This window comes from Eriocheir sinensis, chromosome 45 (assembly GCF_024679095.1).
Source record: "Eriocheir sinensis breed Jianghai 21 chromosome 45, ASM2467909v1, whole genome shotgun sequence".
NCBI lineage: Eukaryota > Metazoa > Arthropoda > Malacostraca > Decapoda > Varunidae > Eriocheir > Eriocheir sinensis.
In genome coordinates this window covers 13266490-13292607 of record NC_066553.1, presented here as the reverse complement: position 1 = coordinate 13292607, position 26118 = coordinate 13266490, and the positions used below count along the sequence as shown (strand labels likewise).

The 26118-nt window shown below is 42.9% G+C and overlaps 1 pseudogene; it reads left to right on the top strand.

Annotated features, from left to right (window-relative positions):
- Positions 1–26118, top strand: part of LOC126980768 (dipeptidase 1-like) — a 176453-nt pseudogene that overhangs the window by 18227 nt on the left and 132108 nt on the right.

Here is a 26118-nt window from a genome sequence, read left to right as displayed (position 1 = left end):
CCCGAAGCGAGGAAAAAAGAATGCAGGAAAAGTCCCCGAGTTCCGCTTGTATGTCAAAGCAAAGCAACAGCAGCAGCAGCAACAACAACAAAAACAACAGCATCCCCCTCCCACCCCTACCACCCCTACCACCACCACCACCACCACCAGCAACAACAACAACAACAGCATCCCACCCCTACCACCACCACCACCACCACCAGCAACAACAACAGCATCCTCCCACCCTACCACCACCACCACCACCAGCAACAACAACATCAACAGCATCCCACCCCTACCACCACCACCACCACCACCAGCAACAACAACAACAACAGCATCCCCCCCCTCCCACCCCTACCACCACCACCACCACCACCAGCAACAACAACAACAACAGCATCCCCCACCAACCCCTACCACCACCACCACCACCAGCAACAACAACAACAACAGCATCCCCCCCCTCCCACCCCTATCACCACCACCACCACCACCAGCAACAACAACAAAAACAGCATCCCACCCCTACCACCACCACCACCACCAACAACAACAAAAACAGCATCCCACCCCTACCACCACCACCACCACCACCACCAACAACAACAAAAACAGCATCCCACCCCTACCACCACCACCACCAACAACAACAACAACAACAACAACAACATCATCAACAACATCAACAACAACAAACAACTCTGCTCCCAAATTAAAATCGAAGGAAAATATAAAGTTACATGTCGTTATAAACAAAACTAAATTAAAATTAGAACATTGCAGTTGATTTTAGGAACGTTTGGGAGGAGGAGGAGAAAAAGGAGGAGGAGAAGGAGGAGGAGGAGGAGGAGGAGGAGGAGGAAGAGGAAGGAGAAGAAGAAGAGGAGGAGGAGGAGGGCGAGGAGTTAGGACGTAGTTATGTAGGAAGTTTTATCTTCTCTCTCTATTATCTCTTTTTTTTCCCCATTCTCTCTCTCTCTCTCTCTCTCTCTCTCTCTCTCTCTCTCTCTCTCTCTCTCTCTCTCTCTCTCTCTCTCTCTCTCTCTCTCTCTCTCTCTCTCTCTCTCTCTCTCTCTCTCTCTCTCTCTCTCTCTCTCTTCATTCATTCCTTTATTCATGTGTTTATTTACGTATCTATATTGCCGTCAATCCCCATCGTAAATAAATGAAGCCTTTTAATAAGCACCGAATTGATTGACATGTCTAATAATTTGTACAGATACGAAACCCGGTCATTCCCCTGGTTTTTATTCAATGACTGACGGTGAAAGAATTTGGAATAATATTATATTCTAGTTTCGAATTCTATTGTGCGGTTCAGTGTGTGCCGAATAATAACTCTGTTCGTTTGTAATTGTTTTGTTTTGGCATTGCGCGTATACAGATTCTGATTGGTTGACCTTCATTAGAGGCCGAGACTAAATTAAAACTGTAGATCATAAAATTTAATGAGGGTGAAGCTCATGAAATACTGAGAGTGGAAAATGCAAAATAGTTGATACACACACACACTCACACACACACACACACACACACACACACACACACACACACACACACACACACACACACACACACACACACACACATTAGCTTTTCTATATTAATTCTTCTGTTTTTTCTTTATATTTTCTTTTTTATTTTCTTTTTATGTCCTCACCTCTGTCCCCCAAACATACTTCTTTTCTTCCTTCTTTCCTTTCATTCGTCTTTTCATCTCTATCTCCTTTCTTCTTTCTTTCCTACTTCCCTTTCATTCTTCCGTTCAGCTCTTCATTCGTACTATGTCGACACACACACACACACACACACACACACACACACACACACAGCTACATACCTTTCATCATTAAACACAACATTGTCACGAATTAACCCACGGATCATCATTTCACATTACACGTTATAGTTAAAGCCTAATGCGGCACAGGCACATCATAATCTCATAATCCTTGCTCCTCATTAGCCAGACAGTGCATTACAAAGGAGAGAGAGAGAGAAGGCTAGTTGAGTAAAACAAAAAACAAGGACAGACTTCTAATGTTCGGACACATAAAAAAGGTCTTGATGAAGGAAAAGAATGGGACGTGGAGGAGCGTCGAGGACATTAGGAGGAGGAGGAGGAGGAGGAAGAGGAAGAAAAAGGGGGGAAAAGGAAGAGGTTTATAAATAGCATAGTGACGTTTCGGTTTCAAATGATAACCGTGTTTCCTTTCTCCTCGTGTGATGGCTTTCCTCTTCCTCTTGCTCTTCCTCCTCCTCTGCTCCCCTTCACCGGAAACGTAAAGGAGTTTAGTTTAAAGGAACTAGGAATGTCTTCTGCTCCTATGCGGTCATCTCTTCCCTTGATTTGTTGCTTGTATGTGGCAGAAAAGTGAACCTGTGTGGAAGTTAATCTAGAGTGCTGTCTCTTTTTAGCATTAGGACGTGTTTTCGGATCCTGGCATCTCGGTCTCAGGGAATATTTGCCTTTTATGATTGTAAACTTAACTCGATCCGACCCGACGTTTTCAAATTTTGGCGCTCGTAACACCGAGCATCGTACTCATTTATCTGAACAACGATAACGCTCATGAACACTAAGTACTGGTACCGAATCAATAGTGTAAAACAATTGTGAATAATGAGTGAAAAGAAGCTAGTGGAAAGTAAAAAAAAGTGTATCGTTTTGATCGAAGTGCCTGAAGGGAGGCCAGATTTGTCCCCCCTCGGATCACATAGGGCTGAACACACGCGAAGTGATAGAAACATCGATGTATAGGAAATATAAAAGAAGAGGAAGGGAGATATATGAATGGATAGATAGATAGACAGAGATAGATAGAAATAAATTGATAGACAATTCAAATATAGATTGGCAGATAGATAGATAGACAGTGTTGATAGTTAAATGGACAGATAGATAAGTAGATAGATAGAAAGATAGTCATGTCGAAAGAATGATATAGATAGACAAAGATTTATTAATAGACAGTTAACGTAAAGATAGCTAGGTAGATAAATAGACATAGTTAAGTTGATAGTTAAATGGATAGATAGATAAATAGATAGATAGTCATGTCGAAAGAATAATATAGATACAGAGATTTATTGATAGACGGTTAAAATATAGATAGGTAGATAGAAATAGCTAGACATAGTTAAGGTGGATGGTTAAATGGATAGATAGATAAATAGAAAGATAGTCATGTCGAGAGAATGATGTAGACACATTTCGGGGATAATGATTGAGGTATGATAATGATTCAGCCCTTGCTATTAGTGGCTTGTTGTTCTATTTATTGTTCCTGATATTAAGCGGCTGGTAATTCCTCTGGTGCGACTCAATATCGTATTTATAAAAGCGGGGATTAAAACCATTTGATTTGTCTTAATTATTTGGATCAGGATATCGTGTTACTAAGCCTAACGTAATGCTTTGCGCGCGCGCGTGTGTGTGTGTGTGTGTGTGTGTGTGTAATAATAATAATACTAATAATAATAATAATAATAATAATAAATGGTCTATTCATTTGTAGAAAACCATAAGGCTGAAAATACACAAAAATACCATACAATGAGTTTCATGTGGTGAGTAATGGGGAAAGTGGTATAGAAAGAAGATAAAGAGATATAGAAATGAGAAAGATATATAGGAAGAAGAGAAAAAGATATAGGAAGAAGATAAAGAGAGATAGAAATGAGAGAGAGATATATAGAAAGAAGAGAAAGAGATATCGGAAGAAGAGAAAGAGATATAGAAAGGAGAGAAAGAGATATAGAAATGAGAGAAAGAGATATAGAAATGAGAGAAAGAGATATAGAGAGAAGAGAAAGAGATATAGGAAAAAGTGAAAGAGATATAGAGAGGAGAGAAAGAGATACAGAAATGAAAGAAAGATATATAGAAAGAAGAGAAAGAGATATAGGAAGGAGAGAAACAGATACAAAGAAGAAACAAGGAGATACTGAAGAAGAAGAAAAAGAGATACATTAAAGAGAGAGAGACAGCAATGAAGGGAACAGGAATAGAGAGAAGAAGAAGGTGAGACAAACAGACAGACAGGAAGACAATAACAGCAAACTTTGGACCCCTAAAAAAGAAGAAAAGAAAATATCGTGGGTGTGTTTATTAAGACTTGATTGTCCTCTCGAGACAGCTAGAGGTGAAGGAGGAGGAAGAAGAGGAGGAGGAGGAGGAGGAGGAGGAGGATAAGGAGGAAGGTTTTGTCTCTCTCTCTCTCTCTCTCTCTCTCTCTCTCTCTCTCTCTCTCTCTCTCTCTCTCTCTCTCTCTCTCTCTCTCTCTCTCTCTCTCTCTCTCACACACACACACACACACACACACACACACACACACACACACACTAGGTCTCAGGCGGCGATATGTTGCTGCAGTTTGTCTCGAGTTCCTCCTCCTCCTCCTCCTCCTTCCCCACTCTTCCCGCCCACAGGTTGTCTTCCTCCTACCTCACCTTTCCTTGCCCTTCCGCGCTCTCTCACGTCTTTTCTTGACATTCCTTTTCAAGTTTCCTTCTCCTCCTCCTCCTCCTCCACTTATTCTTATTCTTCTTTTTCTTCTTCTTCTTCTTCTTTTTCTTTTCTTCTTCTTCTTCTTCTTCTTTCTATTTCCTAACTTCAACTCTTAATTAAAAGCCATTTCTCGTTTTATTATATTTCTTGTGTCTGGTCGTCGTGAATTTTGTCATGTCCTTTATTTCAGTTGATTTCGTCTCTCTGTCCAATAACTTTTTTTTTTATGTTCTAGTTAGTTTTTCCGTCAAAGTATTTTTTTCTATCACTGGTGACTCATCCATACAATCTTTTTCAGTGGCCTTTTTTTCCCTTTTTTTTTTTCCCTTTGAGCTGCTTCCTTTATAGTCAAAAAAAGTTCCCCGCTGTGTGTTTCGGAGAGTTGTTTTTGAAGCATCACTTTTTTCTTCTCTTTTCTCCCTCGCTTCCCTTTCATTATTCTCTTTTATATTCCACATTTTCTTTTCTGTCCCTCAAGTATGTTTTTCCTCGATATCTGTTCTCGGGTTCTCTCTTTGTAGTGTATATTTTTTCTCTGCTTTCATTACGGGCTCAAATATTTTCGTTTCTTATCTAATGTTCTTTTTTTCTTATTCTCTTTTATATTCCACATTTTCTTTTCTGTCCCTCAAGTATGTTTTTCCTCGATATCTGTTCTCGGGTTCTCTTTGTCGTGTATTTTTTCTCTTCTTTCATTACGGGCTCAAATATTTTCGTTTATCTAATATTCTTTTTTGCTTATTCCCTTTTATATTCCACATTTTCTTTTCTGTCCCTCAAGTATGTTTTTCCTCGATATCTGTTCTCGGGTTCTCTTTGTCGTGTATTTTTTCTCTTCTTTCATTACGGGCTCAAATATTTTCGTTTCTTATCTAATATTCTTTTTTTCTTCAAGTATTCTCCTCAACATCTGTCCCTCGTTCACTTTGTTATCGACTCTTCCCTCTGTAGCATAGTTTTTTATCCCTCTCTCCGTCTCATTGTTTTCCAATTCTGTTTTTCCACCCAACTCTCCACCCCACTCACTCACTCTCCTACATCTTGTTTTGAATCTTCTCTTTGTTGTTCTGTTTCAATTTATTCACCCGATCTCCCTCTCCTTATTCCCTCCATCTCATTCCTATCTTTCTAGTCTACTAAATCTTGGTTTCTGCTTCTGTTAAATGATACTAGTTGTAATAATGATAATAATAATAATAATAATGATAATAATAATAATAATAATAATAATAATAATAATAATAATAATAATAATGATAATAATAATGATAATAGTAATAATAAAAACAATCGTAATGATGAAAATATATACATGATGATGATGATGATGATGAAGGAGGAAGAGGAGGAGGAGGAGGAGGAGGAGGTAGACGGGGAGGAGGAAGAAGCGGAGGTAAAGAAATATACGACAGAGGAGTTGGAGGAAGAGGAAATGAAGAAAGGAGGAAACATGGAAACATGGAAATGCAGGCAACAGAAAGCCTATTGGCTCATTACGAGGTCGCCCGCTTGGGTGAGTTAATCTGCTCGACCGCCACTTGGGGCTTGGTGAGCAGATGAAAGCACCTCGATATTGAGGAGCAGATGGAAGCCCCTCGTTATTCAGTTTACTCCCGACGCAGCGAAATGAAGGTCGATTCTATATTTGAAGGAGTTGATGGTATTCGCATTTACTACTTCTGAGGGAAGATTGTTCCAGTGGCGGATGACTCGGTTTGAAAAGAAACTCCTTCCAATGTCTGTGTTACATCGACTCGACTGAATGGGTAAACCGTTATTTCTAGTTCTTGAGTTGGTTTGCAGTTCAAAGAATTTGGAGTAATCGACGTTATTGAACTTTTTTAGATACTTGAAGACTTGAATCATATCCCCTCGTAGGCGTCTTTTCTCCAATGTAAAGAGATTGAGTCGCTTGAGTCGTTCCTCGTAGGGTTGAGCCCTGAAGGTTGGAATCATCTTTGTGGCGCGTCGTTGAATTCTTTCCAGTAGAGCAATGTCCTTTCTGTAATTGGGAGACCAGAACTGCACTGCATACTCGAGGTGCGGTCTTACCATGGAATTATACAGGGATAGCATCACGTCTGGTGTTTTACACTCGAAGTTCTTCGCTATGAACCCGAGCATAATTTTGTCCTTGTTGTAAGATTTATTACAGTGATTCGCGTGTTTCAGGTCACTGCTGATAGTGACTCCAAGATCCTTTTCCTCCCGCATCGCTTGCAGAGGTCTCCCATTCATGATGTATGTGTGGTTACTATTTTGGGACCCAATGTGCATGACTTTGCATTTGTCAACATTAAAAGACATTTGCCATTTTTCCGACCATTCGATAATGTGATTGAGGTCTTTCTGAATGATTTCGCAGTTGGTCTTTGTGAGGGCATCTCCACCCACCTTGGTGTCGTCTGCAAATTTCGATATTGTGGATTTCAGTCCTGATTCTAGGTCATTGATATATATGATAAAGAGGATGGGTCCTAGCACTGACCCCTGAGGCACTCCACTAGTGACTGGTAGCCAATCGGAAGGCTGTCCGTTGAGTAGTATTCGTTGCTTTCTGTCGGTGAGCCAATCTCTTATCCACGCGATCAGATTGGGTCCGATCCCCGCCGAGTGCAGGACGAGGAGGAGGAGGAGGAGGAGGAGAAGGAGGAGGAGGAGGAGGAGGAGGAGGAAACGCACAGATAAACAGATAAAAGAAAGACAAGTGGGGGAAGATGAAATGAAGAGAGGAGGAGGAGGAGGAGGAGGAGGAAGAGGAAGAAGAAATGAAGCAGGAAGGAGGAGGAGGAGGAGGAGCAGCAGGAAGAAGAGGAAGAGGAAGGAGAAGAAAAGAAATGAAGGAGAGGCAATGTCAATAAGGGGAACGTTATTATCAAGAGTCTGTCACAAAAGAAAAGAGGAAAAGAGGAAAGAGGAAGGAGAAGCGATTTAGTTTGTGTTATTTTTTTCCCTGTTTCCTTTCGTCTCGTTATTCATTATTGTTTCGACTGTGTTGGGGGGGAAGGGGGAAGGGTCTGTCTGTCTGTCTGTCTGTCTCTGTTCTTGTCTGTGGTTGTCCTTGTCTGTCTGTCTGTCTGTCTGTCTGTCTCTGTTCTTGTCTGTGGTTGTCCTTGTCTGTCTGTCTGTCTGTCTGTCTCTGTTGTTGTCTGTGGTTGTCCTTGTCTGTCTGTCTGTCTGTCTGTCTGTCTCTGTTCTTGCCTGTGGTTGTCCTTGTCTGTCTGTCTGTCTGTCTGTCTCTGTTGTTGTCTGTGGTTGTCCTTGTCTGTCTGTCTGTCTCTGTTGTTGTCTGTGGTTGTCCTTGTCTGTCTGTCTGTCTGTCTGTCTCCGTTGTTGTCTGTGGTTGTCCTTGTCTGTCTGTCTGTCTGTCTGTCTGTCTGTCTGTCTCTGTTTTTGCGGTTTGTCGGTATGTGTCTGTTTGTGTTGTGGTCTGTCTTTGTTTTTGTCATTATTTTTGTCTCTAATGACTTTCGAACACCAAATGTCAATTACCTCTACTTAGCTGTTATTTTTTCACGGTTGTCGCCTAACTTGACCTCACCTCTGACCTCACCTTGACGCCTCACCTCACCACCTTGACCTGCTGACCTGGCGTGACCCTTGATTTAGTAAAGGAAGCGGCTCACGGGCAGACACACGAAAAGAAAAACGAAAAGAAAAAACAGTTAACTTCAGAGCGCTGACACCACATACAAGAAAGTTAGTTATTGTGTGTCCGGAGGGAGTGTGTTTAATTAGTGTTGCCTGCGTGTGTGTGTGTGTGTGTGTGTGTGTGTGTGTGTGTGTGTGTGTGTGTGTGAAGGTGGATTATGGCTCTTCCTTATTATAATTCTTCATAGGTGTGTGTGTGTGTGTGTGTGTGTGTGTGTGTGTGAAGGTGGATTATGGCTCTTCCTTATTATAATTCTTCATAGGTGTGTGTGTGTGTGTGTGTGTGTGTGTGTGTGTGTGTGTGTGTGTGTGTGTGTGTGTGTGTGTGTGTGTGTGTGTGTGTGTGTTGATGTTGTTGTTTTGTTTATATAATATCCTCATTTTTGCGTTTTTTTGTTTTCATTCTTTCATTAATTTCTTTCGCTTTTTTTTTATTCGTTCATGTTTAATTATTCTTTTTTTTACTCATTTCTTTTTTTTTTCTTCCATTTCTTTCTTTTGCTTTCCTTTACTCATTTATTTTATTTATCTCTTTTTATCGCCTCTTTCTTTCATTCCTTATTTCTTTACTTCACTTTTCCTTCCTTTATTTCATTCATCCTTCCTTTTTCTCTTCCTTTCTCCCTTCCTTTCTTCCTTCCTCCCTTCCTTCCTTCCCTTCTTTTCTTTCCTTTCTTCCTTCCTTCCTTCCTTCCTTCCTTCCCTCCTCCCTCCTTCCTTCCTTCCTTCCTCCTTCCCTCCCTACCTCCCTTCCTTCCTTCCTTCCTTCCTTCCCTTAAACCCAAGTCATGATTCATTCCATCTAAAAAAAAAAAAAAAACACGGTAGACTTACATATATTAGGCTGACATCCTTTTTTGCCTTCTCTTTTTATCTCTATCTCTATCTATCTCTATCAATCTATATATCTATCTCTCCTCGTCCTGTTCCTGCCCACATCTCGTTTTCTTTTCCCTTCGTGTCATGCAATCTCCCTCTCTTCCTCCTCCTCCCACTCCTCCTCCTCCGCCTTCCCTTCCTTCCGTCCGTCCACCCCGAACACTTCAGCTAATTCACATCCTCTTCAAGACCCATTCCTGTCCGCGTCCTCCACCCTTTCTGCCCTAATTGTGCCCTCAAGTTCCTGCTCCTCTCCCTCGTCGCATCTACGTTTTCTGGTCCTATTTTTTTTTTTGGGGGGGGGCTAATCGCGTCTTTCCTTTGCTTGCTTCTTTCTTTTTTTCTTCTTCCTCTTTCTTCTTTCGTCTGTTCTTCCTTTCGTCTTTTATTTTTTTTGTTTTTTTTTCTGTTATTTTCCTTTTCTTTTTTTTCCCTTCCTTTTGTCTTTCTTTTTTTTTCCATTCTTTTTTTCTTTCCTCTGCTTGGTTCCTTCTTCTTCCTTCCTTCTTTCCTATTTGATTCCTTTCGTCTTTTCATTTCTTGTTTTTTTCTGTTATTTTTCTTTTTCCTTCCTTCCTTCCTTCCTTCCTTCCTTCCATCCATCCTTTCTTCCCTCTTTCTCAGTCTCCTCTTTCCTTTAATAATTGTTAGCAAACGTCCCTTGTTCTCCACTTCTTTTCCTCCTTTCTTCTATATCTTCTTCCTCCTCCTCCTCCTCCTCTTCCTCCTCCTCCTCCTCCTCCTCCTCCTCCTAATCATTCATATCGTATTGTTTGCTAATGTATCAGTCACCCTTCCTAGTATTTGCTTTCTTAATCTCTCTCTCTCTCTCTCTCTCTCTCTCTCTCTCTCTCTCTCTCTCTCTCTCTCTCTCTCTCTCTCTCTCTCTCTCTCTCTCTCTCTCTCTCTCTCTCTCTCGAAGTATGCAAAGGAAGAAAGAAAAGAAATAAATAGGAATGAATGAATGACTGATAGAATGAGAGAAAGAATGAACGAATGAATGAAGGAAGGAAGTAAGGAAGGAAGGAAAGGAAGGAAGAAAGGCATCAGGAAGAAGGAAGAACGATAGGAAGAAAGGATGAAAAGAAAACAATTTGTAAAGAGAAGGAAAAACTTCAAACAAAACTTACATTGCTTGCAACATAGAAGGGAAAGAAGAAAGGAAGGAAGAAAGAAAGAAGGTTGGAATTAATGAATGAATGAAGGAAGGAAGGAATAAGAGAGAGCAAGATCCTCTCATTCTCCTCTCTCTTCCTTCCACGCCTGTCCCCTCACATCCTCCTCCCCCATCAACCCCACGCCTGGCCCCTCACACCCTCCTCACCCATCAACCCCACGCCTGGCCCCTCACACCCTCCCCACTCATCAACATCAACCCCCCATATTTTTCCTTCATCAACACCCTGCAAAGAGACAGACAAACAGACGAATAAATAGACACAGACAGACAAACTGACAGATAGACATATAGTGTGTGTGTGTGTGTGCATGTGTGTGTGTGTGTGTGTGTGTGTGTGTGTGTGTGTGTGTGTTCGCCCGACTTTCCCATTAGAAAAACAATAACAACTGGGGATCGACAATACATTTCCGGGCAGCCATTCCGCTCAGAGCCTGTTGTTGTTGTTGTTATTGTTGTTGTTGTTGTTGGATGCATTTTCGCACGCCATTACTTCCAACAGTTTTATCTCATTTTCCATCGTTTTGCATTCTTCTTTTCCACCATCAAGGAAAAATGTTGTAATAAAGCATTAAATGTGCGAAGATATTAGCGAAGAGCGGGCCTTCACCTCCTCTTCGTCAAGAGAGGAAATTAGTTCATTTCTTTCCCGCTGGCCGCCTCGCGCGCTGCATCAAAGACACTCCTCGTCACTGAGCATACCGTTTGGTCCACGAAGCCTTGATTCCTCGCGGGAAGGGGGAAGAACTTCACTGAGCATACGGCCGTTATTCTGTAGAGGAGAAAAATACGAAAAAAGTTAGTTGAATCTCTCTCTCTCTCTCTCTCTCTCTCTCTCTCTCTCTCTCTCTCTCTCTCTCTCTCTCTCTCTCTCTCTCTCTCTCTCTCTCTCTCTCTCTCTCTCTCTCTCTCTCTCTCTCTCTCTCTCTCTCTCTCTCTCTCTCTCTCTCTCTCTCTCTCTCTCGACTGTTAAGAAGAAACAAAATAGAAGTCGAGACAAAACAAAGGCTCCCAACTCACCTAATACAGTTTCTCTTACTTAAGAAGACAATAAGGAAGAAAAGAATAGCTGGGCAGCCATCTACCTTCCCTTTCTCTCTCGAGAGTTTAAAAGGAAGAGACGAAGCGGAAAGAGTAGGAACATCAGAAAAGGGTCGCCGTTAACTCGCTTTGTACAGAGGCCGACTAATGAGACGAAAGGGAGTTAGGTTTGATGTTTTTCCTTTTCCCTTCCTTTCGAGCACTTGGAACTTGGAAGAGACACTGTTGAGGAGCACCAGCAGGGCGACTAAAGACCTTAATTAAGTAGTTGGGCTTCATTTTAGAGGACATCAAAGAGGATACGCAGCAGGCCCGTGTTTTTAGACGCTTTAGATTCTCACACTAAATATAGCCACACGGGAGATTAGTCGAGCTCCTATTGTTTCATTAGTTCAATAGCTCACTAGTTCATGGCTCAGTAATCTCATCAAATTATCACTCGGCTCATGAAACTTTTACGAACGCCTCATCAAAATTCATGTGGGTGTGTAAGCCAGGAAATGTTTGAGAGTATTTTTTTTTTTTTTACAACAAAGGAGACAGCTCAAGGGCATACAAAAAAGGAAACAATAATAATAAAAAAGCCCGCTACTCGCTGCTCCTAAAAAGAATCTAAAGAGGTGGCCGAAAGAGAGGTCAATTTCGGGAGGAGAGGTGTCCAGATACCCTCAGTAACGTGACATAAGTGGGTGCTCGAGTGTAGTACTTTGCTTAGGAGACATTCAGAGAGACTAAAAGGAAGAATGTGAGTAGGATATTGGTCTTATTTTGTTGGCAGAAAGATATAAAAGGAAAGAAAAAGATGTTGTTTGTATTAACCCATCCGCTGCGATTGCCACGGATTAGGCTTTCATTGGTAGCCTGTTAACACATACTCCAAAGTCTTTACTTGCCTCTGTGGTGGAGAGTGGCGTGTTTCCCAAGTTGTATTGGTGTGCTACATATCCCCTCCAAATGTCCATGACTTTACATTTTTCTTCACTGAATTGTAGCAGCCACTTTTTGCTTCATTCCTGTAGCTTGTGTGGTCTTATGGTAGGCAATCCGCAGTCAAGGGGTCGAAGATATTGTAAGAAGAAAAGGCGTTACAGATTAAAAAAAAGCAAACAGATTTATTATAGTCAGTCAGATAAAGAGGTATATGATTGTACCAAAAAAACACAAATGGAGGGGAAGCCTGATAAATTTATTGACCCGAATACAAAAAGAAAGATAATAAATGGATGCACAGATCTGTAAGAGTTTCCTACGCAGATAAAGGAATGGATTAATGGATAGAAGGAAATGGACGAACAGATACACAAACAAATGGATGGATATAAGTGAACTTAGAAGGATTAATGAATGATTGGATAAAGGGAAATCAAATACATACGCTAGCACACACAGATAGATAGATAGAGATAGATAGATAGACAGACAGATAGATAGATAGATAGATAGACAGACAGATAGAGAGATAGAGAGATAGATAGAGATAGATAGGTAGACAGACAGACAGAGAGATAGATAGATAGATAGAGATAGATAGATAGATAGACAGACAGATAGATAAATAAATAGATAGATAGACAGACAGACAGATAGATAGATAGATAGAGATAGATAGACAGACAGATAGATAGATAGATATGAATAGATAGACAGACAGATAGATAGATAGATAGATGGTTTACGCACACACACACACACACACACAAGGTAGAAAGAAACATAAATAGATAAGAGAGAGAGAGAGCTGCTGCATAGATTTTTGTAATGTGAATGCAGGAGTGTGTAGGAAGAGGTTCATTCATTCCTCCTTCTTTCATTTCCAGTTTGTGATTCTTTCTGGCTGGGAGAAAAGACCCGGGCGGACGTGCATTTGTGAATAGTTTTGTGTGAACTCTCTCTCTCTCTCTCTCTCTCTCTCTCTCTCTCTCTCTCTCTCTCTCTCTCTCTCTCTCTCTCTCTCTCTCTCTCTCTCTCTCTCTCTCTCTCTCTCTCTCTCTCTCTCTCTCTCTCTCTCTCTCTCTCTGTAATTTCATCTGTTTTTCCCTCTTAACTTTTTTCTGTCTGTGTGTGTGTGTGTGTGTGTGTGTGTGTGTGTGTGTGTGTGTGTGTGTGTGTGTGTGTGTCCGTCCTTCATCCTTCCTCCTTACCTCCCTCCATCCCTTCCCTCCCTCCCTCCCTCCCTCCATCCCTTCCCTCCCTCCTCCTCCCCATTTTCCATCCGCCTCTTATCCTTCCATATCTCTCCTTCATTAATAATTGATCCTATTCCATTTATTATTTATCTCTCTCTCTCTCTCTCTCTCTCTCTCTCTCTCTCTCTCTCTCTCTCTCTCTCTCTCTCTCTCTCTCTCTCTCTCTCTCTGATTCTTTCTTTCCTTTTTCTTTCTTTCCTTTTTCTTTCTTTCGTTCTTTCTTTTCTTCTTTCTTTTCTATTTTCTTTCCTTCCTTCCTTCGATTCTTTCTTCCTTCTTTCCAATGTTTTTTCTTTCTTTTCTTTCTTTTCTTGTTTCTTTTTTCTCTTTTACTTCCTTTTTCCATTCTCTCTCTCTCTCTCTCTCTCTCTCTCTCTCTCTCTCTCTCTCTCTCTCTCTCTCTCTCTCTCTCTCTCTCTCTCTCTCTCTCTCTCTCTCTCTCTCTCTCTCTCTCTCTCTCGTTTAAAGGCACTCTGCTCGCCTTGCTGCGTAACCTCTATTTGCCTTCGTTTAGTAGAGAGATTCGGGCCTTTGATACGCCCCAACCTGTAGTAAGTCCGCTTTTTACCGTGTGTTTGCGCCTGGCCCTCAACGGCTTATGAATTAGCTTATCTTATTACGGCCGGCCAGAGGAAGGTAGAAAGATAGATAGATAGATAGATAGATAGATAAATGGTTAATGAGTGTATGAGTGAGTGAGCGATTGAGTTAGTTAGTTAGTTAGATAGGAGAGGTAAACACTGATCAGAGAGAAGAGAGAGAAGCCGGCTCGGGGGAGAGAAAACTGATGAATAGAGGAAGAGGAGGAGGAAAATGGAAAAGGTTAGTTAGTTAAATACACAGGTAGGTAGATCGGTAGATAGATAGATAGATAGAGAAAGCGAGAGAAACGGTGCAAGGAGTAAACGAGAGGAAGCATGTTATCCGTATTTAGCTAATGAAAAGAGGAAGAAGAGGAGGAAAATGGAAAAGGTTAGTTAGTTAAATACACAGGTAGGTAGATCGATCGATAGGCGAGAGAAACGGTACAAGGAGTAAACGGAATGGATGCAGCAGTGAGAGGAAGCATGTTATCCGTATTTAACAGGAACGAACCAGCATTTTATTCATAGAGACAAGGGATTGAGGTCAAATAAAGAGAACTCGCGGAGGTAAAACACAAAGAAAATTAATCAAGAAACTGTAAAAAGAGTCTGTAATTTTCTCTTCTCTTAATCACATCACGACTCTGTTTTTTTTTTTTTTTCTTTTTTCCTGAGGATGGTGGAGCTGGTGGTGATGGCGGAGCTGGTGGTGGTGGATTGTAAATATATGTAAAGGAATAGATTGATGGCCGCATAAAGGCTCCTCTTTGCTTTGGTAATGGTTCGGAGGATCATGGCTTTGTTGTCGGTGGTGGTAGTGGTGGTGGAGGTGGTGGTAGTGGTGGCGGTGGACAAATATGAATTAACAGGTGGATAAACGCAAGTGGATGAAGATGGTGGGGGTGAGGGTTGCATTAGTCTAGTGAACGTAGGAATAGAGACAAAGAGGTAGACACACACACACACACACAAACAAACGTCTTCTATTACAGTGATGGAGCGGAGGATGGCGGAACTACTGGCGGTCTTTGTGATGGTGGTGGCGGCGCCGGGTCTGAGCAGCGCCAACCCCCTGCCCGTCCGCGTGTCCCCCTCCGCCTCCCACCGCGAGAGACTGCAGGCGGCGCGCTCCCTCCTGGCCTCCTCGCCGCTCATTGACGGGTGAGTAACAAGGGGGAACGGATGCTGTTATTGCGACGATTACTACTACTACTACTACTACTACTACTACTACCGCCACTCTTGTCTGTTGTAAGTGATCGGTAGTAGTGCTTGAACTGTTACCATTAAAACTATATTAACATTTTTATCTCAATCTATTTATCAAACTGTCTATCTATATTCAGCTCTCTACCTATCTGCTGTTACTATTGCTACTACTTCTATTATAATGACTACTACTACTACTACTACTACTACTTCTACTACTACTGCTTCTACTACTACCACTACAACTACCACTACCATCTACTAATCATTTTCCTACTGCTTTTCAAATCATATCGTCAATTTATACGCACAGCCGAGCGAGCCTCCGATCATATCATTTATCAGCTCGGTGAAAGGGTAATATTTTGATGCTTTTCCTTCCCTCATCAGCCGGTATTGTGCAGTAAACAAACGCTGAAATTAAAGTTGGTTCAAGGCCTCTCTTTATGAGTAGGAGGGGGGCGGGTATGTTGGTGTTGGGGGGATGAGGGTGAACGTATGTGAGGGGGGAGGGATATGTGTGTGTGTGTGTGTGTGTGTGTGTGTGTGTGTGTGTGTGTGTGTGTGTGTGTGTGTGTGTGTGTGTGTTTCGCCTTATAAATTATTCCACGCTGTTATATAAGGATAAGATTCAACTGATGAACTTTTGTTACGACGAACTAAAAAACGACAGGAGAGAGAGAGAGAGATTTTTAGGACTTTTTTTTTTACAGCTAAGGAGACAGCTCAAGGGCGCAAAGAAAAATATATATATAAAAAAGCCCGCTACTCACTGCTCCTGAATAGAGGTCAAAGGAGTGTATTCTCTCTCTCTCTCTCTCTCTCTCTCTCTCTCTCTCTCTCTCTCTCTCTCTCTCTCTCTCTCTCTCTCTCTCTCTCTCTCTCTCTCTCTCTCTCTCTCTCTCTCTCTTCTTAATTTTCTTTGACACGGCGAGAAAAGTAAGGTTAGTCAGGTTCACACTCACAATTGAAGGTTCGCCAAATTAAGATACCAAAGCTCGCTCGTAAATCCTTTAAATAAAAACAATAAAAATAAATGATCTGTCTTATATTGTGCAGCAAACTAACTAACTTACTAATGTGTGTTTTTTTTCTTGAGAGGTCAGAAAATGAAAAGGAAGAGAGAAAAAAAAACAAAGACAAGACAAATACAAAAAATAAATGACAAAAAGGCCCAAAAAGACAAAATATAATGAAGACAAAAAAACAAGAAACAAAAAAAAAAGTAAAAAAAAGAAAAACAAAACAAAAAACAACAACACCAAAGAAAAGTACACGGCTCATACGACTTTCTTTCTCCTTTTGTTTGCGTTTCTTTACTCCAGCTTTTTTTTTTATCCTTGTTTTCATTTTCTTATTTTCATCTGTTTTGTTTTTTCTTGTTTTTATTTTCCGCTGCAAACTCCTCGCGTTCCATTTCCCGGGCAAACACGCGCCGGGTAATGCTGTTTGAATGTTTGGCTAGCCGAGGGAACACCTGATTGCGAGGCTGCTCAGGTGTGGAGAGAGAGAGAGAGAGAGAGAGAGAGAGAGAGAGAGAGAGAGAGAGAGAGAGAGAGAGAGAGAGAGAGAGAGAAAATGAGAGAGAGAGAGAGAGAGAGAGAGAGAGAGAGAGAGAGAGAGAGAGAGAGAGAGAGAGAGAGAGAGAGAGAGAGAGAGAGAGAGAGAGAGAGAGAGAGAGAGAGAGAGAGAGAGAGAGAGAGAGAGAGAGAGAGAGAGAGAGAGAGAGAGAGAGAGAGAGAGAGAGAGAGAGAGAGAGAGAGAGATTAAAAAAAAAATGACAGGGGGCGAAGGGGGAAGTAGAAAGGAGAGGAAAAATAAGAAGGGGGAGAGAGAGAGAGAGAGAGAGAGAGAGAGAGAGAGAGAGAGAGAGAGAGAGAGAGAGAGAGAGAGAGAGAGAGAGAGAGAGAGAGAGAGAGAATCGCTTTGACGCTAAATTTCTTCTCACATTAAATCAGACAGTATGAAGAAGCACGAAAACTTGAAGTGGAGCAGAAGAGGGAGGAGGAGGAGGAGGAGGAGGAGGAGGAGGAGGAGGAGGAGGAAAAAGAAGAGAAGCCAAAGAGGCGAAAGATTGTCTCACTGAAGAAATGCATGACTGAATACCTCTTATATCTTCTTCCTCCTCCTCCTCCTCCTCCTCCTCCTCCTCGTCTTTCATGTTTTCTCTATATGCACGGAGAAAATATTTGGCAAAACGTGTCAGAGCGTTAATCTCTCTCTCTCTCTCTCTCTCTCTCTCTCTCTCTCTCTCTCTCTCTCTCTCTCTCTCTCTCTCTGTATCCGTCCGTCTTCTCTCTCCCTTTCTTTAGTTTCCTCCGCTCTGCCAAGGCCTTCCTTTTCCCTTTTTCCCTCCCTCCGTTTTCCTTTCTAACCTCTCTTCTTTTCCAAACTTTCTCTTCTCAAATTTTCTACCTCCCTTCCTTTCCTTCCTTTCTCTTTCTCGGTTTCTCTACATCTCTCTTCCTCCCTCCTCCACACACACACACACACACACACACACACACATACACAACCAGCTTTCCTTTAGGCTTAAACTCCTTCCATGCCTTCCCCCCCCCTCCCTTTGCCCGTCACCTCTCATCTTTCACTTTTCTCTCTTCGTTAACCTTCCTCCTTCCTGGTTCTCACTCCTCCTACACCCCCTACCTTCGTCCCTTCCTCCCTTCTCATAAACACGCAGGCAGGAATTGGTTTGCTAATAGAATGGTAGACGAATGGAAGAGGCTTGGAAGTCGTGTGGTTAATTTCAGTGTGATTGGTACAGTACTACGAACAGGAAAGGTAGATTCATGAATGAGGTAATTGTTTGTAAAGGTTTTCATTGATAAGATAAGAAAAACATCTGGAGCTCCTCCCGTGAAGGTGTAATAAGAGTCACCAAAGGCTCCCCGGGAGTGTGGCTCACGGTGTGGCTCGCCGGGGGTTAGTGTGTTACCAGGCTGCGTAGTGAAGCAGTGTGGCTGACGGTGTGGCTCGCCGGGGGTTAGTGTGTTACCAGGCTGCGTAGTGACACAACGACAGCACAGGCGTCCAGGAAGGCATCAGCCTCTACGGACCAGTCATCACTGGTCATCACTTCGAAGGCTGCCCATGCATCGTCAGCCTCCGTGGACCAGTCATCACGGGTCGCCATGTCAAAGGTTGCCCATGGATCATCAGCCTCATCAGACCAGTCATCACGGGTCATCACTTCGGCTGCCCATGCATCATCAGCCTCATCGGTGATGGCGGTCACATTCGGCAGATGCCCATGGATCATCGGCCTCCACGGACCAGTCATCACGGGTCAACATTTCAAGGGCTGCCTGGGAATCATCAACTGCGGCACTGGTAAGGGAGGTCACGAAGTCTCGGGCTGAACATGAATCATCAGCCTTCACGGACCAGTCATCACTGGTCATCACTTCGAAGGCTGTCCATGCATCCTCCTCCTCATCGGTGATGGCGGTCACCAATTCGGCGGATGCCCACGGATCATCGGCCTCCACGGACCAGTCATCACTGGTCATCACTTCGAAAGCTGTCCATGCATCCTCCTCCTCATCGGTGATGGCGGTCACCAATTCGGCGGATGCCCATGGATCATCGGCCTCCACGGACCAGTCATCACGGGCCACCATGTCAAAGGCCCGCCAGTCATCACGGGCCACCATGTCAAAGGCTGCCCAGGAATCATCGGCCTCATCAGACCAGGCATCACTGGTCATCATGTCAAAGGCTGCCCAGGAATCATCAGCCGCGGCCCTAGTGACGGAGGTCACGAGGTCTCGGACTGAACATGAATCGTTAGCCTCCAAGAACCAGTCATCATGGGTCGTCGCTTCAAAGTCTGCCCATGCATCAGCCTCATCGGCCCTGGCAACGGAGGTCACCAAGTTACTGGGTTGTGGGCCATCGCTGGTCTCATCAGATGAGGCTGGGGTCACACTGTCAGTGGCTGCGCATGTTGCAGGCCCCACCGCCCGGACAGGCTCGCCACACCGCCTCCCGTTGCACCGGAGGCTGGTGAAGGCGGGCCCGTCGTCGCAGAAGAGCGAGAAGTGGAGGCCGCTGGCATTGTCCAGCAGCCAGGCCAGCGGCATGCAGGAGGTGAAGACTGGCTTCCGCAGCGAGGTGCACTGCACCCTGACGGACGCGTCGCCGTCTTTCCTGCACAGCTCCGCCAAGGGGACACGCAGCTGACCCTCGGCGTGGCAGCCTCGAATCCCCGCAACGCAAGACCAGCCGTCCACGGGGAGCTTGACTGAGGCGATCGTCCGCCTCCTCTTCACCCAGCAGGTGGACTCCCTGCACGAGAGCTTGATGGAGTCCACCAGGGAGGAGCCTCGCTCCAGGGTTACCCACACGTTCAGTTTCTGGCAAGATGCAGAGTGTCCCATCGTTGTTTCGATGTGATATAAAAATATATCCCAATAGTGAGGAAAGCGGCGTTAGATTAAAAGGAGCTGCGGTGTGCATGAAGACTGGCTGGCAGACTCTTTCTGTTTTTGTCTTGCCTAGGCGGCTGAGTAGTGCAGTTCACGCCTCGGATGGCGGGTGACAGGGCTGAAGCAAGACTCTTCCTCATGATGTTTAGTAAGATTAAACAATATAGAGGAAAATACAACTTCTCTCTCTCTCTCTCTCTCTCTCTCTCAAGTAAAATAGTTTGTACAGCACCATATGTAAGACTTTTGTTAGTGTGTGTGTGTGTGTGTGTGTGTGTGTGTGTGTGTGTGTGTGTGTGTGTGTGTGTGTGTGTGTGTGCGTGCGTGCGCGTGTGCGTGTGCGTGCGTGTGTCAGTGTCCTCTGCTCCCTCCTTCCATTCACTTCCTGTTTCAATTCCGCGAGACAAATTTATGGATCTGTCTTGCGTCCCGCGTGTCGCGCCCCCCCCCCCCTCCCCCCATCACCCTCCTTCCCTCCCTCCTTCGCTCCTCTTCACTTCACTTTAATTCTCTCTTCTTCTCCCTCTTTCCTTATTTTCACTTCCTTATCTTTACTCTTCCTTTCTCCTCCCCTGTTGCCTATTCTTCCCTTCCTTTTCTTCTCCGCTCTTCTTTCCTCCCTCCTTCCCTCTCTTTCCTTCACTTTAATAACCCTTTCTCCTCCTTATCTTCACTTCCATACTTTATTTCTCCTTTATCTTCCCCTTTTCCCCATTCTTCCCTTTCTTCTTCTCGCTCCTCCATCACCCTCCTCTTTCCATCACTTTAAAACCCTTTCTCCTCCCTTTTCCTTATCTTCACTTCCTTATCTTTTCTTCTTTCTCTTCCCCCCTTTTCCCTTTCTCCCCTTTCTTCTCTTCTTGTCTCCCCTCCATCATCCTCCTTCCCTCCCTCCTTCGCTCCTCTTTCCTTCATTTTTATTCTCCGTCTTCTTCCCTTTTTCCTTATCTTCACTTCCTTATCTTATCTTTACTTCTTTTTCCTCCCTTTTTTCTAATATTTTCCTTCCTTTCCTTTGGGTATTTTTTTTCTCCCGTTGGTCTCCCTCCTTCATGAGTCTTTCCTTCACTCTAGTTCTGTTTCCTCTCATTCTCATTATCTTCACTTAATCTTATCTTCCCGGTTTCCATTTTGGTTCTGTGATATTTCTTTTGTTTGGTTTGGTTGGTTTAGTCTGGTTTAGGGGCCTCCGTGGACCAGTGATTAGTGCACGCAGCTACGAATTCGAGAGGCGGGGTTGGAATCCTTCTCCGGGTAGGCGGCATGCATCTCACCCAGCTGTTCGTCCTCCCTTCCGGGCTGGTCGATAAATGGGTACCTGGGGAAAGCTGGGGAGGGTAAACTGTGGCAATCCCTTCACCCTCCCTTTGTTGTTGTTTATTGTGTTTTCCCTTTCCCTTCCTTTTCTTTTTGTTTCTTTTCCTTTCCTACAGGTTTAATAATAATGACCAAAAAAAAAACACTCCTAAACGTTTCTCTAATTCCTAAACGTTCCTCAAACTCCTAAACGTTTCTCTAATAATGACAAAAAAACACTTTCCCTTTCCTTTCCCTTCCTTTTCTTTTTGTTTCTTTTCCTTTCCTACCGTTGCCTTTTGTTAATTTCCCTTCCTTTTCCTTTCTTTCTTTTCGTTACTCTTCCTTCCCTTTCCTTTCCCCTCTTTTTCTTTTTGTTTCTTTTCCTTTCCTACCGTTGCCTTTTGTTAATTTCCCTTCCTTTTCCTTTCTTTCTATTTCGTTATTCTTCCTTCCCTTTCCTTTCCCTTCCTTTTCTTTTCCTTTCTTTTCCCTTTAGGCGTTATCCTTTTCCATTCCTTTTCTTTCTCTTTCTTTTCCTTTCCTATCTTTCTCTTTAGTTATTTTCCCTTCCCTTTCCTTTCTTTTGACTTACCTTCTCTTCCTTTCCTTTCCTCTTGTCTCCTTTTCTTTCTTTTCCTTCCATTTCTTTTCCGTACTTATCTTTCATTTGTTCTCCCTTATTCTCCTTTCCTTTCAGTTAATTTTTCTTTCCTTTCCTTTTTCCTTTTTTCCTTTAATTTTTCTATCTGTTTTTCGCCCTTCCTTCCCTTCCTTTTCTTTCCTTACCTGTCCCTTCCTCTCCTTTATTCTCCCTACCATTTATTTTTCTATCCTTTCCTTCCATTCTCGTTCTTCCCTTTCTCTTCCATCTCTTCCTCTCCTATCTCCCCCTTTTTCCTATATTTTATTTACTTACCATTCTCCCTCTTCCCTTTTTCTTTATTTCTTTATCTTCCTCTTCTTTATTTCTTTATCTTTATCTTATTTCTTTATTTCTTTATCTTTCTTTGTTTCTCTATTTCTTTATCACCCTCTTCCCTTTTCTTTATTTCCTTTATTTACTTCCCATTCTCCCTCTTCCCTTTTCTTCACCTGTCCTCTCTTCTCTCCTCTACTGTCCTCTCCTGTCTTTTCCTGTCCTCTAGTTTTCTCTCCTCTCCTCTCCTCTCCTCTCCTCTCTCTTCCCATCCCTTCCTCTCCCCTCCCTGCCCTGCCTCCCTTCTATCAATCTCACTTTCAGACGTCATACCCTTCATTCTTCTTCTCTCCATTTCTCATATTCAAAACCAGGATTTTTTTCACTCCTTTTCAATCCATGGAGACGCAGGAGGGGGAAGAAGAGGAGAAGGAGGAGGAGGAGGATGAAGAATCGGTATCTCTTTTTGGTTCCTTCCTTCCTTCCAAATCGTCGAGTTTTTGGCATATCATTTAATTCCTTCCTTCCTTCCTTCCTTCCTTCCTTCCTTCCTTCCTTCTTTTCTTCCTTTTTTTCCTCTATCCCTTCCTTCCCTTGTTTCTGCTTTCCCTCTTTCTTTCCTTCTCTTTCATTCTTCCGTATTTTTTTTTTGTTAAATAATAATGACAAAAAAAAAACTCCTAAACGTTTCTCTAATTCCTAAACGTTCCTCAAACTCCCAAACGTTTCTCTAATAATGACAAAAAAAAACACTCCTAAACGTTTCTCTAATTCCTAAACGTTCCTCAAACTCCCAAACGTTTCTCTAATAATGACAAAAAAAAAACACTCCTAAACGTTTCTCTAATTCCTAAACGTTCCTCAAACTCCCAAACGTTTCTCTAATAATGACAAAAAAAAACACTCCTAAACGTTTCTCTAATTCCTAAACGTTCTTCAAACTCCTAAACGTTTCTCTAATAATGACAAAAAAACACGCTTAAACGTTTCTCTAATTCCTTAACGTTCCTCAAACTCCTAAACGTTTCTCTAATAATGACAAAAAAACACTCTTAAACGTTTCTCTAATTCCTAAACGTTCCTCAGACTCCCAAACGTTTCTCTAATAATGACAAAAAAAACACTCTTAAACGTTTCTCTAATTCCTAAACGTTCTTCAGACTCCCAAACGTTTCTCTAATAATGACAAAAAAACCCCACTCCTAAACGTTTCTCTAATTCCTTAACGTTCCTCAAACTCCTAAACGTTTCTCTAATAATGACAAAAAAACACTCTTAAACGTTTCTCTAATTCCTAAACGTTCCTCAAACTCCCAAACGCTTCTCTAATTCCTAAACGTTCTTCAAACTCCCAAACGTTTCTCTAATTCCTAAACGTTCCTCAAACTCCTAAACGTTTCTCTAATAATGACAAAAAAAACCCCACTCCTAAACGTTTCTCTAATTCCTAAACGGTCCTCAAACTCCCAAACGTTTCTCTAATTCCTAAACGTTCTTCAAACTCCCAAACGTTTCTCTAATTCCTAAACGTTCCTCAAACTCCTAAACGTTTTTCTAATAATGACAAAAAACCCCCACTCCTAAACGTTTCCCTAATTCCTAAACGGTCCTCAAACTCCCAAATGTTTCTCTAATTCCTAAACGTTCTTCAAACTCCCAAACGTTTCTCTAATTCCTAAACGTTCCTCAAACTCCTAAACGTTTCTCAAATAATGACAAAAAACTCCTTGGTTCTCAGTTTCTTCCTTCCTTCCTTCCCCTTTCCTGCACCCTTCCCTCTCTCCTCTCCTCATACATTTTTCATTTTAATTTATTTTTTCATTCACTCTCCTCGTTTCTTTCCTCCCTTTTGTCTCCCTTGCTCTTTCATCCCTCCTCCCTCACTCCCCCCATCCCTCCCTCCCTCCCTTTATTTTTTTTTTTTCCAATAACGAGACTTAGAATTCCATCATAGATATCCACGTTTTCTTTTCACCTCCACAACATCAACAACAACAACAACAAAACAACAATAACAATGAAAATAAAAGTACGAGTAAAAACGATTAAAGTTTGTGATGAGTCTCTTGAGTATTTTGACTTCAAACTAGAAAAGACGACTTAGAAAAAAAAGAAAATTAATGAATGTGTGTGTGTGTGTGTGTGTGTGTGTGTGTGTGTGTGTGTGTGTGTGTGTGTGTGTGTGTGTGTGTGTGTGTGTGTGTGTGCGTGCGTGCATGTGTGTTCTCATCCCGGGCGTCACCTGTGCTTAATTAATTACAAAGGTGAGTTATCGTTGCCTTTAAGTTCCCAGCAGTCAGGTGAGGCAAGAGAAATGTTCGAAGGAGGAGAGGGGAGAGGAAGGAGAAATGAGGGGAAGACGAGGGTAAGGGAGAAGTGAAGAGAGAAGATGGAAGAAAATGCGTTGAGGAGGAGAAAAAGGGAGAGAAGGGGAGAGGAGAGGAAATGGAAGAGAAAGGTGCAGGGGAGAAAATGAGAGAAAGGAGGAGAAATGATAGGAAAAATGGGTATGGAAAAGGAGAGGAAGGGAGAGGAGAAGAGAGGAGAGGAAATGGAAGAGGAAGATTCAGGGGAGGAAAGGAGAGAAAAGAGGAGAAATGATAGGAAAGAAGTCTGTGGAAGAGGAGGGGAAGTGTAAGGCAGAGGAGAGGAGAGAAGATGGAGGAGAAATGTATGGAATGTAAAGGAGGAAAGAGGAAGGGAAATAGAAGAGAAAAATATACGGAAGAATAGGAGATGGCAAAGGAAAGGAGAGGAAAGGAAGGAGGAGGAAACGGAGGAGAAGTAGTAGAGAGGAGAGGAAAAGAAAAGAGGAGAGAAAAGTAAACTAGGAGAGAAGGAAAAATAAGAGATAAGGGGAGGGAGGAGAGAGAGAGAGAGAGAGAGAGAGAGAGAGAGAGAGAGAGAGAGAGAGAGAGAGAGAGAGAGAGAGAGAGAGAGAGAGAGAGAGAGAGAGAGAGAGAGAGAGAGAGAGAGAGAGAGAGAGGGCAAAATACTGATGAAGCGAGGAGACAGAGGAGGAAGATTTAGCAGGTGACATTAATAATTGAAGGTAAGGGAAGGAAGGAATTTTGACAAGTGGTTATTCGTGAAACGGAAGAGGAAATGTGTACGTGACAAGAGAGATAATTGAGAAAGAAAGTGGATGAAGTCTGGGGAGGAAAAAGGAAAAGATAAAGATAGAAAGAGGAGGAGGCGGAGGAGGAGGACGAGGAGGAGGAAATAAAAAGGAAGCTGAGATTGCATTAAGAGGGTGAGGAAGAATTGGAGGTAAATATGAGGATTTCCAGATAAACGACAGACGAGGAGGAAGAGGAGGAGGAGGGGGAATAGGAGGAGGAGGAGGAGGAGGTCGAGATATAAGCAGGCGACGGAGCAAGAAAAAGAGGAGAAGAACAAGAGAGAAGAAAAAAAATAAGAGGATGTGTAATGGAGGAGGAGGAGGAGGGAGGAGGAGGAGGAGGTCGAGATATAAGCAGGCGACGGAGCAGGAAGAAGAAGAGGAGAACAGGAGAGAAGAAAAAAAATAAGAGGTTGTGTAATGGAGGAGGAGGAGGAGGAGGAGGAGGTCGAGATATAAGCAGGCGACGGAGCAGGAAGAAGAAGAGGAGAAGAACAGGAGGGAAGAAAAAAAATAAGAGGTTGTGTAATGGAGGAGGAGGAGGAGGAGGAGGAGGAAGAAAAGGAAAAAAAGAAGAAAAGGCTCATGGGAGGCTTGATCCGGGGCCCAACTGAATCAGAACCGACGAAAACGGATTCAGGAAAAGTAAAAGAAAAAAAAAAAGAGAAGAGAAATCAAGGAAGCCATTCAGGAAGCAACGAGACCTTTGCTTTCCTTTACCTTGCTTCCTTTTTTTTTTCTTTCTTTAAACGAGGAAGAGGAGTTTGATCCCACCTGCCACTCGTCTCACCTGCCGACGCACACACACACACACACACACACACACACACACACACACACGCTCGCACACACGCTCGCACACAGTCAAGGAAGAGTGAAGGGAAAAGGGAGAAGAAGGAGAGGGGACAGGTAAGCGGAGAGGAGTGAACTAATTAGAAAGGTGACCGTCAGGTGCGAGGGGAAAAGTGACAAGTGATTAGAGGCGAGGTGAGCAATGCCAGAAAGGGAGGGAGGAAGAAAGGAAAAGAAGGAAGGAAGAAAGGAAAAGAAGGAAGGAAAGAAGGAAAAGGATGTAAAAGGAAGGAGATAATGTAGGAAGGTAGCCAGCGTAGGTAAGTAGGAATGAAGGA